At 36.4% G+C, this 16,552-nt stretch overlaps 1 protein-coding gene across 3 annotated transcripts in view; it reads right to left on the bottom strand.

Moving 5' to 3' along the window:
* LOC111585478 (oocyte zinc finger protein XlCOF6.1-like) overlaps nt 1–10,099 on the bottom strand; it is a 109,453-nt gene extending 99,354 nt beyond the window's left edge. The window contains exons 1-2 of one of the 3 annotated variants that reach the window (XR_008599459.1): nt 9,690–10,099; nt 9,463–9,605 (exon numbers count right to left, since the gene is read on the bottom strand). The gene's annotated coding sequence lies outside the window, so the exon portion shown is untranslated. The other 2 variants (XM_023294995.2, XM_055004429.1) reach the window with 2 other exon arrangements.
* Nucleotides 10,100–16,552: the final 6,453 nt, after the last annotated feature.

Below are 16,552 nucleotides of genomic sequence, written 5' to 3'. Positions count from 1 at the left end.
ATTAATTTACATGTTAACCCCACAAAGAAAGACAAAAACTTCAAATAAAGTGAAACCGCTATCAAAAAAGGTAATTTATTCCTTTGCAACTTTTGACTTGAAATTTCACTATTTTTACTCTGCCAAGGAGGCGGAGTCTTGGCAGAGCTATGTGACGATCAACGTTGGTTGGTCTGTCTCTTAGCAACATTACTCAAAAACAGATCAACGGATTTGAATGAAATTTTCAGTGAAGGTCAGAAATGACACAAGGACCAAGTCACTAGATTTTGGCAGTGATGCAGCTTATAGTCTGGATCCACGGATTTTTTAAAGATTTCTGTATCATTACGAGATAGCGTCATGGCATCACAGTTACTATGACAAGTGAACACTACGTCAGCTGCCTGCTGACGATCACATGATTGCGATCCTGCTAAAAAAAATCCACCGCTGCAGACTTATCATATCTTGTCAGAAATCATACAAGGAACAGTTGATTAAATTGTGGAGGTGTTTCTGAGTCCCATCAATCCTTGCCGCCCGCTACATATTTAGGTCATGCAATTTGGTATCCGTACATAAAGTACACATGCATAACACACGCCTGTGCTCATCGCAAGGTCATTTTGTATGTGGGTACATCTATATTAAATGGACACATTCTATGGTGCCATGATTTCTGATCATCAATAACTACCAAACAAATGCTGCATTTCTGACAATGCCATATGGGGGAATGAACAGCCTTGAGTCGTACTGCGCCCTCTGAGTGCTTTTCTTGTTTTTTACTGTATTTAAATTAGCAAAAAAATATATTTTTTACAGATGCTTATTATTTGAAAGAAAATTGTATACATTAGGCACTGAAAAATGGTTAAAATGTTCAATCTTTCAGGTACAACTTTGTAAAATTACACTAGTTCATTGTATTAAATTTAAAAAAAAATAATAATAATTCAGGGTTTCCTCTACATTCATTCCCAGCAGCCGCTCCCTCAAATTATTTTTTTTTTTTTTTTTTTTTCAAATCGTCACAAATACTCCACCGTCGCTTGTCTCCACCTTCACAGCAGTCTTGCACTGTGTCCGGTACTCACGAGTACTGAGGTAAACTACAGATAACTACCTTGCTCAGTATCTACTCTTTGAGGGGTTAATACGACGTTAATTACTCGCGAGAGCGCGGCCTTGAAAGTGACGTCACGTCAGGGAGCAGGGAGCCTGCCGCTGCTGGTGAAAAAAATCCTAGAGGAAACACTGTAATTATATTACAGATATTTGCTCCTTTTTGATAGAAAAATTATGCATATTCAGGATTGAAAAATTGTTATTTTACAAATTTTCCCTCTTTTGGTAAATTACAGCTAATTCCCAGTCAATCAGAGAAAAAAAAAGGTTTTAATTTGCATGTTAAGTGCAAAAAAAAGACAACAGAAAAAAAGATATGTTCTTCTACAACATTTGATTGTACGATTTCTGAGGTTTTTTTATTGTATTTAAATCAGCAAAATAGGTTTCAGTATTCTACCATTTTTATGTATTTTTTCATACACACTTGCTGCCAAATTTTAGTTTTATTACGTTTTTTTTTTTTTTTTTAAAAACAATGGAATTAAATTTAAATTTTATTGGCCAAGCTACAGTATAAATAATTTATGTTTAGAGAGTCAGTGCTTCCCTAATGCAGCTAAAATACATCACTTTTTAAAAATATGTACGTAGGTCACTGCAACCTTTGAATTTTTTCTTTCAAATAAATGTTTGAGGGGAAAAAAATCTGACCTATTGCAACTGTCAAGACACAACCAGCCGTGAAAGATAAATAAACAGACGGCTATTTATGATTATTTTACTCATCACTACCATTACAGGCGACAGGTGTTAATGTTATTTAGCCGAGCTCCAAGGTTCAAGGTTGTTCTTATTGTCCCAGTGGAGGAAATTTGTTCTGCAGCGAGACTTAACATAGTAGCAGAGGAAAAAGAGACGACAACAACAACAGCCGCCTACATTCACTGAGAGACACCGTTACAGAGCTGGAACCATTTAACGATTAGCTGTCAACTGTTACATTAAATTAACAGATAGTCGATTTATCCATTTGAATCATCTTCTTCAAGAAATAACAAAGACCTGCTTCTCTGATTACATGGTTTTATGGTTTCTTTCCTCCTTTATGACAGTAAACTGAATATCTGAAGCTTTTAGTTTCATCTGTGTTAGCTGAAAAAGAAAAACAACATAGAAGATATTTACATTAGCACAGATAAAATGATCAAACTGATTACTATTGTTAAAAATAGTTTTTAAAAAAAAGTGTTGCAAAGTTCTTTTAACGGTGTCGCCTGTTGAAATAATCAACTATTTTCATCACTGATTATTAAATAAATAAATACATTTTAACAAAATAAGTGGAAATTCTGTGATTACAATTTCTTCATTTTGAATATTTTCTGGTTTCTTTTCTCCTCTGTGACATTAAACTGAACATCTTTGGGTTCGTCACCGTTAGGTTAAAATTCTCGAAATGGATGTTAGCAGTAAAGTGAAACTGATGTTTGTAACTTAAAATCCATAAATCTGAATTTTGCATTTATTTATGTGGAGGGAAACAGGTCCAATGAATTACTTTTACAGATGCATGAAGCAGCTAAAAGTCATATTTATGTTTTTACAGATTTAATTGCCAGTAATTGAAGTCATGATTGAAATAAGCTGCATTGATATTTAAAACTACCAATTTCTATTATATACACACAAATTTACAAACACCCCTGACAGCTGTTTACCCTTCAACCTTCTGCACAACTCTATTTATGATGTACTGAAGCTGACTTATGGAGCAGTTTTCTCTCGGTTACACAGTCATGGAGGTCCCACAGTGAAAACAGGCAACATTATCCGTTAGCCCACTTCTCACTTGTCAACATTTATGGAACATGTCAACACTCGTAAGCAAGCACGTAGCTCACGCTTTACAAAACACCCAGTAAATAATCTGCATGGAGATCTTAAAGGCAGGAGAGGAGCTTCCAGAAACTACAATCAACAATTATCCACATGTAGCAAAAACTAAAACTTGATGTCACACCTCACTGTAGTTTATTCATTTGCTGGAACTAATAATTAATTTTCACTTTTAATTAACTCGTTGATTATTTTCTGTATTAATCAATTAGTTGTTTGGTTTATAAAGTGCCAAAAAAAATCACAAATATATTTAGTTTACTGACATAGAAGAGAAATTAAACCATAAATATTCATTCAATTATCAAATGATTATCCTTTTTGTTCATGTTTTTTTCTTTACATTACTTCCAGTTCTTTACTTTGACAGAAGTAAAAACTTCAGAGCAGCTACCAAACCTCGTAATGAGACAAAATAAATGCAGAGCTGCAAGATAAAAATTCAATCAACTTACTACTGTGAGTCATTTAAACTCATACGTTATGCATTAGCTGATTTAAAACTAAATTTTAGTTGAAGTAACTTCATGAAATTGGCTTAATTGCATTTTTCTTCACCTTCAGGTCAAGTTTTCAAGTCTCCTCCCCTACTTACTTAACACTGGAGAAACTTAATGTTTTTAATTTGCTAACTTATTAACTTGTGTTTATAATTGTGGTAATTAAGCACACAAAACTTAATTCCCTGTAAATAATATAGAAATACCACTTGGAACAACTCAATCTGTAAGATTGATTAGCTTAAAAACTTGTGTTTATGCTACTAATTATTAAATAATTGAAAAAAAACTTGATTGAAAAGGAAAAGCTAATTCTTCTAACAAAATATATGTTGTTAGTTGTACATAAAATCATTAGAAGTTCTCATAACTCACAAAGATTGATGGAATCTGTTGCGTTATTTATTTTCTGTTGAGCATGAACATGTAATCTCTGAATTTGTGACTATGTTTTATATTATAGAGTAGAGCTATTGTGTTTAAGTTTGGCTACGGAGTTTTGTTTCGTTATTTTTCATAACTCTGTGAGTCATCGTTTGGTTTTATTTTGGTTCTTTGATTTAGCGACATCCACCAGCCCTGTTTTCTTGGTTGTCTTGCTGGTCTTCTGTGTTAATTTTGTCACTAAACAATAAATTACTTTACCTAACCAATAACAGCATTTTTTTGTTGCACCCAACTGACCCTAGAGGGTAACAGTTAAAAAATATCCTAACATGAGCAGCTATTCTTTGTTACTCTTTGATTTGAGTTTAAATTTTGCCAGAATTAAACTCATAGTCTAAACATAAACACTGTTTAGGTCTTCCCGTATGTCGGAGGGGGTCCCTTAACGGTCATGTTTCTATATGAAGCCTTTAAGGGACTCCTGTTTATGCTCTGTTAGCACGCGACCGCTCTATAAGTTGTTTACAGTTTACAGCCGAAGCAGTTTATTGGGGCCGCTGACCCACTTCAAGCAGCGACGGAGCTTCGACGGGTCGCTCAGCCTGACCTCTGCATTGTGGCGCTGGGAAAGGAGATGCCATGTTGTTACCGGGTAGAGTTTCTCAGTCAAAACATAGCTCGGCCGCATCGTGTCGAATTGCTGGACGGTGGAGTTAATCCTCAGTTCCTCCGGCGGCAGCCCTGAACCGGTACGACCTTGGAATGGACGGTATCAGGTTGGTCACACTCGCTGGTCTGTGTGAAGGTCAGCGCTGATGGAGGCTGTTTACCTCTTATACCGTATTAAAGAGCATCCGTGATATTCAGACACAGCACTGATACCCAACACATGAGGAGGAATTTATTATGTGACAGAAAGTTTGTGCATATTTGATATTTACCATCTATTTATACAACAACCAGAGCTCAAATATAGTAAATTCCCCTCACAACATGTTTACGTTGAGTCTTTTAAACCAAATAACATGAACAGTAAGCTGTATTATGCTAGTTTTATAGAGTTTGACACTAAAAAGCTGCGAGTAGGAAACGCCTTGCTTCCAGTCATTTGAAATTAAAAAATAACTGTACACCAGGGTCCTCAGTTTACGACGTCCTCGACCTACGGCGCTTCATCATTTCGTCGGAACTGGTTACGTGGAACTAGATGACGAATACGTCGTCATGTGGCGCTATAAGACGGCTTTATTTACATTCTCGGGCTGTACGCCACCTTGGATTGTGCTACATTCACTAACTTTTTGTCCTTTATTATGGCTCCCAAGCGTAAGTCAGACTCTTCTGATGGCAATGCTTCGAAGAAAAGGAAAGCTGTCTCCATGGAAGTGAAATTACATATAATAAAACACTTGGAGCAGGGCGAAACACCCATGAACATTGGTCAAGTTGTAAAAACAGTGCAACAGGTTGTAGTGTCCCTCTGTGATGAATGAATGAGACTTTATTTGGTTCTCTGGTCGTTTACTGAACCTTAACACAGGCTACTGTGGGCTGTTGCCAACGCCAGAATAACTACAAAAAACTCGATAGCTTAGCTCCAGAATTAGCCGCTGTTTTCAGCTCTCTTTTACGTGACACACACTCGCACACACCGGCACGGAGCAACACACACACATTACTGCTGACTCTCAGCCAATCAGAGGTGAGCTAACTAAACATGGCATGTTCACTCAAACTGAAAAATAAAAATTGAAACCTTAACATCATCAACATTATCAGTCCGCTACAATAGTCTGTTATCTTCTCATAAAATGATTCATACATGCATGAAAGTCGTTGGTATTCATGACTTTTCCAAAGAACTGATCGACATCATGATTCATGTAATGGCTTTGTTTACATTTTCGCCAGAGTTCTGACTTATGGCGAAAATCGACTTACGTCAATCCATAGGAACGGAAATCTGACGTAAGTCAAGGACCTCCTGTACTCAGATTTTGGATTTTTCAGTGAGGATGGAGTTGTAGATTTGTCGTGTGAATTAGGGCCAACATTGTCATTTTTAAGAAAAAGACATTTTAGGAGCAATTTATTACACAGAGCAGAGTTTATTTTTTGTATCTTCCAACATTCCTGGAGGCAATATTTTTTTAACAGAAAGATAAACAAATGCAGGCTGGTTGCTAAAAATCCCTAAACTCCATGCATCCATTCATATAAACATTCCTTTAAAGTGTTGCAGTTTGAAATCTGCATTAAAAGACACGTTATCACTGAGCAAATCTCATCTATAGCTAGTGTTGTTCATCTTAAGAGTCAATATAGATCATTGTCTCCTTTGGAAATGTTCCTTGCACTAGTTTTGCTGTATTCAACACACACGTCACATACAGAGCACATAGACATGCAACAGCCAACCACATACTTGTGTTCACTTTTACAAATGACATTTGAATGAGAGCACTTAAATGTACACTCATCAGAGTTATACAACATATTGCATGACTTGAACCAGACTAGACAAAGTAGAGCATATTACACAAACAAAAAGGAACATATTGCATGACACAAACCATATTGCATGACTTAAAGCAACATACTTTGTGACATGCAACAACACTGCATAACCTGGAGACATTAAGCCTAAGAAGGCTCCTTTGACTCAAACTATAAACAGACTGGTTGGCATTAATAAAAGAATGATACAAAGACTTTGTACCATTACATATAGACAGACATAGATGGAGGGTTTTGAAAGTTGTCTGAATATGGCTTAAAAAATGCTGCTTTCACATTAGCATCAGCACGTCAGACCAAAACAACAGGCCACAACCCTTCCTCCCTTCATGTTTCATTTACAACCAGAAATGTTATGTGCATGACAGGCACAATAAATAATGTAAAATACACTGGATGGCTGTAACAAGCTGTTAAGTCATTTAACATTATCTTCACTCAACCTGTGTGTTTCATCATGACACAGCAGAAGAGACACACGGTGAAAGATACAGCAGAGCAGCGAAACAGTAGAAACACACTAAAAACAAGTGCACAGAAACTGGTCAATGTCATAAATAAAATATTTTGTTCTGAATATTGGGGCACTTTGACATTAACATTGTGGTGTGAGGGTCACTATTAGTCTTTTAATGAATGTAGAGAGGGTTTCAACAGGAGGGACTCACATGCACACACATCCACAACCATTATAATCCAGAGGAACTTGAACTACAACACATACAGACAGAGCGTGACTTTGTTCTCTGCAGGATGCCATTATTCAGCTATATCTTTAAATAGCAGATCAAAATCTCTTATGTACATTTCAAATAATTACATTAAATACTCCACAATGACAAACATTTCTTTACAATCCTAAAAACCAAATTTGTCCAATACCTATATGGAAACATTTCTTACACCACTTAAGAATCTAAACAGAACAGCTTTTCAAATAAATTCAAATTTTTTCTGTCATTCGGGAAACCGCTCTGCAAGGGAAGATGTCTGCAAAATGTTGTAATAAGAACACTTTTGATGACAAACTTGTACACTTTGTTCACAATATGTGGACTAACCTCTAAATTTCCCAGTTTATGCAACAGAAAGAGTCACTGCTGTGATCCAAAGGAACTCTAGTACACAAACGTGAATGAGGAAACTTATGTTGTGTAAGAAAAAGAAGACTGAGTTCATTTGTGAGGCTAAAAGCAACAGGAACAGAAGAACATGAATGAGCTTTAAAGCAATAGTAAAGTTGACACACAATCAAAAACAGTGGTGGAAAATAACTACGGACATTAATCAAGACAGGAATATTTTGAGCTTCTTCTACTTTGCTTGACTTTTTATTCTCATACCACTTTATATTTGTACGCCACTACATTAATCAGACAGGTCTAGTTATTTTACAGAAGTAAATTTTTGTCTACAAATCAAAGTGCTCAGAAATATACATCGCTATAAATATACACATAAATATTTGATTAATGCTTAAAGATTTGATTGATAAATCAGTAATGCTGGTGATTTTTCTCTCAAAAATAAACCAAATGTAAAAATTCACAATCTTAAATTGTGATTACTTTAGTAGTTTTAATTGTCAATGATTCAGATATTTGGACTGTTGGTTTAATAAAACACGCTCTTTAATGATGGTGTTACTTTTGAGAAGATGATAGTTGCAGCAAAAAAAATAAAAATGTTTAAAAAATTGATAAATTTGCTCCACCCCAACCAGCAATACCAGTATAATAATTTAAAACATCATTGTGCATCCATGATAGGGGGCACGTCTTTGAGTTTTGCTTTTTGTTAATCTAATCACATGTGTCTCGTCTAAATGCCACTCTCCTGGGCAGCAAAACGGAGCATTTTATCTGCATATATTCACATATAATGGTTTAATATGACTGGAAAACAAGCAAAAAATATCAAACTCTTTCTAGGCATCAGCAAAGAACCTGAACTAACACACATCTAAACCTGCAACATCCACTTTGCACTGATAACGTTTCCTGGAACCATTATCCAGCATGTCAATGTAATTAGAAGACATTCCAGACAACCACAGAGACAGAAACAAATCTGAGACATCAAATATGTCAAATGCATCTGTCAGAAGACAGAGTTTGACCTGCTGACAGTTTAACATCCTGTACACGTGGTTTTGTTTTCAACGAAATGAGGTTTCATGGAGGCTTCATCCATCTGCATGTACAGTTGGAGGTCATACTTCAGTATTTTAACTGTGCAATATTCCCAACTTTCTTTGAGCAAAAGATCTAAGTACTTTCAACAACAACCACACCCCACAATACGCACAATATATCAACAGCAAAGCACTAAAAAAAACATCATAAATGTCTGTCAACAGTGAAAACAAAATCCCATGTACGGGCAAATTTCATCTACTTGCAACTGAATATAATTGAAATTTTAATATTTTACAACAATCCGAATTGGCATTTGACAAGTCCAAAAGCTGGTTAAAATATTACAGATAACAGAATGTTAAGTGTAAGGCCTGTGTGGATTATAATAATAGAATGTGGCACAATAACTGGTGACACAGGAGTAATATTAAAACATAATATGTGAATATAGTACAAGTATGTAGATAAAATGTTAGGTCAAAGGAATAAGGCAGCATAAAACCAAATGCAGTCCACATAAAACTAGGGCTCCAGTGACTGCTGTAACCATTAGCATATAGGTTAACAAGTTTGAGGCACAACGATGACAAATTTAATAGCATAAAAACGTTATATTTCCTTCATTTTTGGCCAGCTTCAGTGGTTTGTTTCACTACTGTGAGGAACCGAGTAATCCGGATGTTCAAAAAATACCCACATGCACACAATACTAACAACATTTCAACAGCAAAGCAGTAGTTAAAAATAATATTAGTGATTGAAACAGAAGAAAATAGCTCAGCCAAAATGGAATTAATATAAATGTAAAGGATTGTAGCTGCAGCAGAGGTAGCAGCCGTTAGCTAGCACAGGCTAACACAAGTAGCCTCTCTTAGCTAGCTTTAAAAGACAAAAAAACTCAAACCAAACACGGATAAAAGCCAAAATATCAACACAGACACATTACATCAGCTACATCAGTGAGTTCTTACCTTGTTGAAGTGATTTCCGAATCGTCTGAAAGCAGATAAATTCCAGAAAAAAACATAAACCGTCCTGATTGAAATCCAGCAGGTGAATCAATCAACGGCTGTAATGGCGGTGGCCGGATGTTCCAAACGTCTTTAATTCCTCCCTAAAACCGACATAAAGACGCACAAAATTAGCAGATAACCGGCTAACTAACCGGTAAAAAAGCTACTTAAGAGATCTGTATTACCGGATAAACATCAGCGGCCCACCGGAGCGGAACAAACAGTCAAACCGGAGAAGGGCGGAGACGTCAGTTTAAAAAAAACCCGCCTGATTCGTGGAGGTAGTTTGATTTACTTCTCAGCGAACACGGAGAGTCATGTGATTCTTTCCCTGCAGCTTATTGGTTCAATTAATTGGCAGTATGTTTCCATTGATTAATACCAGGCTCATTTATGATTACTGTCCTTATAGATTTGTTTGGAAAAAATGTGGTGGTTCAAAAAAATTCAAAAATATATTTAATTTGTGAGAATAGATTAGCGAAAATCTGCATATAAATAAAATAATCTCTCTTGGAATTTGTGTGTCTTATTATGCATCTGTTTTTGTTGGGGTTTTTAGTCTCTTGATTGTTTTGAGTTTCACATTGGTCATTTTGTGTTTTATTTCAGTTGTTTTGTGTCTCTTTGTGGTCAATTTGTGTTTCATTTCAGTTGTTTTATGATTTTCTGCGGTTATTTTTGCATTAATTTGGGTTATTTTGTGTCTTTTTGTGGTCATTTTATGTTAAATTTCAGTTGCTTTATGATTTTCTGTGGTTATTCTGTGCTAATTTAGATTTTCATTTGTCTCTTTGTGGTCATTTTATGTTTTGTTTGTTATTTGGTGTCTTTTTGTAGTTACTTTTTGTGTTGCTTTGGTTATTTTGTGTCTGAGATCATTTTGTGTAATATTTCAGTTGTTTTATGACTTTTCTGTGGTCATTTTATGTTTCCTTTTGCTATTTTGGGCCTTTTGTAATTAATTTGTGTTTTGTTTTGGTTATTTTGTGACTTTGTGATCATTTTAGTCTTATTTCAGTTGTGTTATGACTTTCTGTGGTCATTTTGTGTGTTTTTTGGTCTTTTTGTATCTCATTTTTTGTCTTTTTGCAGTTACTTTGTGGTCATTTTGTGTCTCATTTTGGTTATTTTGTGTCTCTCTCTGTGGTCATTCTGTGTTTCATGAATGATTTCTGTCCTTATTGATTAATATAGTGGTTATTTTCCAAATAATTGCATCATTGATTAATCTGCAGACAATTTCATTCTAAAATTTCCAACTCTTGATCCAGAGTTATAAAGCAATTTGTTTACAAGCATACATGAGAAAAATCTCTAAAAAATCAGCAAATTGTCACTATTTAATAGGCAATAGCCTGTATAAATATTACATTATTGCTTGAAAAATGACTGAAACAATCAATCAGTGAAATAATGAACTGATGAATTTATTGTTCAGATAATCTGCCAGTCCAGTGGAGACTCACTGTCATCTCCAGCTATAAAATAGAAAGTATATAATTAATGATGTTAACACTAGAATGTTATATTCATAAATCTCAGAATAAATGTACTGTGGTATTTTTCTGCTTTACTGGGCCTGCAGTTGGTGTTTTAATCCACCAGGTAGATGTAATATTGGTTAGTGGTCTGTAGATAACAGATTTGCAGAATCTTGACGCTTCATCTTCTCCAAACCTTCCTGCACTAATCTGCTACATGTCTGAAAATAGTGAGTGCAGAATTTGATGTTCTCCGTGGAGGAGAGTGAAGACTTTGTGCATCATTTATTTCCTGCAGAGGAAGATGAGGAGCAGATCCAGGTGTGATATTGTGGACTAAATCCAGATTTGTGGAGCTTGTTCAGGTCGTATTCTTGGCTCCAGAGGAGGAGCGACGGTCTGCAGGACGGTTTGATGTTTTCTGCTTGTTTTTATGACGGCTGATAATGGGATTCATTCAGAGGGAACCAGGAGAGCGAGGCGGGTGCAGCCAGAGTTCATGCTGCCCTCGCTGTGATTCCAGGCAGCTGCAGCATCCAGCTACTCTCCCTCTGACACCAACATGTGAAGCCGGCTGCTGACAGCGGGGCTAACCTGGCATGTCGCTGGGCTTCAGGCTGCAGAGGTGAGACGGCTCAAAACAGCTGAACCCGTCGGTGCCAACAACCCAAACAAAGACCAGAGAGGTGCTGTCAGGGGACTTAGTTTAGACGAGGGGGTTCATCACGTAGACCAGGGGTGTCAAACTCCTCTTAGTTCAGACCCACTTTCAGTCCAGTCTGACCTCCAATGATCAGTAAAATCACAGCATAATAACCTATAAATAACCACAACTCCACATGTTTGTATTAGTGAAAAAAAGTACATTCTGAAAATGTTCACATTCAAGGAATTATCTTTTACAAAACATCATGAACAACCTGGAGTTTATTTATAAAAAAAAGTTCAATTTCAGCAGTATTATGCCTCAGTTTATCACTTCCACATTACAACTTCCAGATCACAGAGTCTCTGCAAACGAACACATTTAGTCACATCTATCTGTAACTGAATGATAGAGGATTTTACTTTATGATCAAAACGACAAAGGTCAGACAAAAGCGAGACACAAAATGACAAAAAATTAGACAAACAACACGAAACAAAACAAAAAAGAGACAAAAAAGTTACAAAGCGCCAAAAACCGACAAAACGAGTCAAGAAAAACACAAAATTACAAAAACAATGGTCAAAATAACGAATAAAGCAAAACACAAATTAGAAAAATAAGACAAGAAACATAAGCGAGACAAAAACAAGAAACAAAATGACAAAAATATCAGATAAACAACAAAAGTCAGACAAACAAGACAAAAAACAACAAGACATGATATTACAAAAACAAACAAAACGACAAAAAATTAGACAGATGACACGAAACAAAACAAAAATGAGACAAAAAAATGACAAAAATGACAAACAAAATGACAAAAAAATAGACAAACAACACAAGTGAGACAAATAAACACACAATGAAAAAAACAACACAAAACAACTAATAAAGCGAAACACAAAATTACAAAAAAAGCAAAATACACAAAGGAGACAAAAAGGAAACACAAAACAACAAAAACAGGAGACAAACGACAAAAGTCAGACAAAAAATGACAAAAAGCAACAGCAACAAGACAAAATATTACAAAAATGAGACACAAAACAACAGAAGAACAATGAACAATCTAGTATTTTATTTTGTGATCAAAGCAACTTGTCATGGTCTAGAAATCATTTTAAATTTATAGTTGTACAAATTTACAATCTGCAGTTAATGTCTTCTCCGTAATTTTTACACTTTACAAAAGTCGTCCCACGGGCCAAAACTGTCCCTCCAGAGGGTCCGATCCGGGCCGCGGGTCACATGTTTGACACTCCTGGCTTAGACACAGGAGGACAGACAGACCTGAAGATGTCTGACAGGAACACACCTCTCTGACTGGTAGCATCATTTTACAGTTTTATCATTTGAAAGTGCACATTTTTTTTTATCCTCTTGCATTCTTGGACACTATTTGCAATATAAACCATCTGAACATTTGTACATCCTTTACAGACATTTTGCTTTTTACTATAAGGGTCATTCTAGAATTGGAGGACATTTTACAACCCTCTCATGAACTTTCAGATAATCCATGTACAAAATACTAAAACATGCAGTTGTTGTGTAAATTTAGTTGTCCTGAGACCAAGTCTAAAAGAACTAGGAGAAAAGAATGTTTGAAAATATTTTTTAAAATACCAAATGAGTCTGGAGTTCCCCTTAAAATGACATTTTTCACTTGTCCCATCCCCCTGATGACCAAAAACCGTAAACACTTAAAATGGAATTTAAATCTCCTTTTTTTTGGTATTCTTTTTTCATGGATGTCTCTTGCAATTGTGGGAACATTTTTAAATCAACAAAATATTTTAAATAATAATTATTATACATGGATTAGCAACCGTGTTACTGTGATTAGAGTAGGATTAGCAAACAACACATAAAACATGGAATAAAAATGCTACCATTGATGTGTGAGCTGAGTCAATCAAGCCTTTGATAGTTTATTACCGACTATTGATGAATATGGAGCAGAAAATTGTAAAAGAGAAGGTTTATTTAATTTATGTTTTGTTTTCGTTATTTTGTCTCTGTGGTTGTTTTGTTTCTTATTTTAGTTGTTTTATGACTTTCTGTGGCTTTTCTGTGTTCATTTAGATTATCTTATGTCTTCTTGTGGTCGTTTTATGTTTAACAGATTTATTCTGTCACCTTTTTTACTGTTAAACTTTTGCATCTGTTTCTAGTTTAGCTGATGTTATTCCCTCATTTATCAGGTGGACTTTTCACTTTATGCAGCATCAGTGTCTGATTAGCAGTTCTTTTGAGCTGTTTTGACTATTTTATGTTTCTTTTTGTTATTTTGTGTCTTTGTAGTTAATTTGTGGATCACTTTGATTTTTTTATGTGTCTTTATGGTCAATTTGTGCATTATTTGGTTATTTTGTGTCTCTTTGTGGTCATTTCATGTTTCATTTTGTTACTTTGTGTCTTTTTGTAGTTCATTATTGTTTCATTTTGATTTATTTGTGTCTCTTTGTGGTCATTTTGAGTTTCATTTTGGTTATTTTGCTTCTCTGTGATCATTTTATGTCTTATTTTAGCTGTTTTATGACTTTCTGTGGCTTTTCTGTGCTAATTTTGATTATTTTATGTCTCTTTGTTGTCATTTTCACTTTCTGTAGCACTGGTGTCTGATTAGCAGTTGTTTTTAGCTCCTTCTACACTTTATAAGAAACAAAGAACTTTTCTCTCCTGTTGTTATTGAATCTAATCTTCCAAAATTTCGAGTCCTGAGCAGAAAAGCAGCAGCTGATCTGAGGAGTGTCTGGATGAAAACTCTTATTATCTCGATTGCGATGAGCCTCAGCAGATCACTGTCGCTTCAGGTCCGCCGCTGAACAACCTGCGAGCCAAGAACTCGGCTTTGTGGACGCTGCTGCCTCGTTGCATCACGGCTTTCCTTCGGTAATTTCATAACGTTCAGTAATCTGATGTTCTCTGGGGTTTAATAAGACTCCAGGCTGCACGGCAGGACGGGCCCCATCCAGGCACAGCGCAGGAATGCGGCCGCCGAAATGAAAAACATCAATTTTCCACTCGGGACTTTGAGGACCTCTATAGGAGCTCACTGTATAGACGGAGAAAGCAGCTTTCCTGTGGGCACCGTATAGTTTCCACCTGTGTGCAGCTGTTGGCAGGTTCACATGTCGGAGGCTGAAGTTTCCCTCCAGAACCAGAAGCCTCTCGCTGCCCTCCCTCCGAGGCTGTTTTCTGGCTTCGGAGGCGGCGGCAGGAAGCATTTGTTGTGCACAGGATGCCCCGTAAACGCACCGCTCCCACTCGGCTAATAACTTTAACACTTCTTCTTCCCCTCCGTACGAACGGGACATGCTGGCTTCCTCTGGCAGTCACTTCCTCTGTGGTCCGAGTGTGGTCACGTCAGCCGAGTTCAGCAAGACTCACTTATGCAAGCTGCATCTCCCCAGAGACCAGCCGCTTATGGAGCTGTTGTTTTGTCTTTTCTGTCTGAAATTTAAGATTTAAAACGAGTTAAAGTATTAAAACCTCCCCATTTAGGTGACTAGCTGTCTGTGTTTTAGAAAGTAGTAACTAAAAATACCTTATTTATTTTGTGCTTTTAAAGATTCCGTTTGACAACACAAAAGCAGAACACCCAGAAGTCAAGTCTATTGTCAACAGCCAAGTCAAACAACAGCTGTTGACCAGAATTGGAGATTAGCATCACAAATTTACTTAACATGTTTAAGTATTAAGGTTAAGACCCACAATAGGACTGTCCCATTTAAATTTGTTTGATTTTGTGGTCACTTTCATTTGACTATTTTGTGTCTCTCTATGGTCAATTTGTGGATCATTTTGGTTATTTTGTGTCCCTTTGTGGTCATTTTGTGACACATTTTGGTTATTTTGCGTCTCTCATAACCCAATAAGTATTAAGATTAAGACCCACAATAGGACCGTCCCATGAAAATGTGTTGCCCCCAATTCAATAATAGTAATAACACACTGATATCTCAAGTACAACAAGACCTAATCTGTTACCATCTTCTTACAAAATGCACATTTGAAGTACATTAATAATCAATCAAATGTAAAAGCTTGACAACTGAAAAGCTTTGCAACACATGAAGAACAAGAAAAGCACTCAGAGAAGGCAGTACTCCTCCAAGGCTGCGCATTCCCCCATATGGCATTGTCAGAAATGCAGCATTTGTTTATTAGTTATTGATCAGAAATCATGGCACCACAGAATGTGTCCATTTAATATAGATGTATCCACAGACAAAATGACGTTGCGCAGAGCACAGGCATGTGTTATGCATGTGTACATTATGTACGGATACTGAATCGCGTTACCTAAATATGTAGCGGGCGGAATTGATGGGACTCAGAAACACCCCCACAATTGAATCAATTGTTCCTTGTATCATTCCATACAGATAAGTCCCGATAAGTCCTCAGCGGAGGATTTGTAGCAGAATCACAATCATGTGATCATCAGCAGGCAGGTGATGTAGTGTTCACTTGTCATGGTCACAGTGACGCCGTGCCGCTATCTCGCAACGATACAGAAATCTTTAACAAATCCGTGGATCCAGACTATAAGCCGCATCACTGCCAAAATCCAATCACTTGGTCCTTGTGTCATTTCTGACCTTCCCTGAAAATTTCTTCCAAATCCATTTGTCCATTTTTGAGTAATGTTGCTAACAGACAGACAGACAAACCAACGCCGATCATCAGATAGCTCCATGTCCGACGTGTTCCTTGGTTGAGTAATAAAATTTCTGTGTCCAAGTTGATCCTTAGTGTTACGTAGGTGGTCACAATCGGGTGTTCTGTGGCTCCACAAGCTCCTACAGACGATGAAAACCTGTATTTTATACCTGTCTGGCCAGCATGACAAAGTCTCCCACAACAAATAATGTCCTCCAACTAGAGGTCATATGTTTTATCCAGAGTT

This window comes from Amphiprion ocellaris, chromosome 18 (genome assembly GCF_022539595.1).
Source record: "Amphiprion ocellaris isolate individual 3 ecotype Okinawa chromosome 18, ASM2253959v1, whole genome shotgun sequence".
In the NCBI taxonomy this organism is placed as follows: Eukaryota; Metazoa; Chordata; class Actinopteri; family Pomacentridae; genus Amphiprion; species Amphiprion ocellaris.
This window is presented reverse-complemented; position numbering and strand designations above follow the sequence as displayed.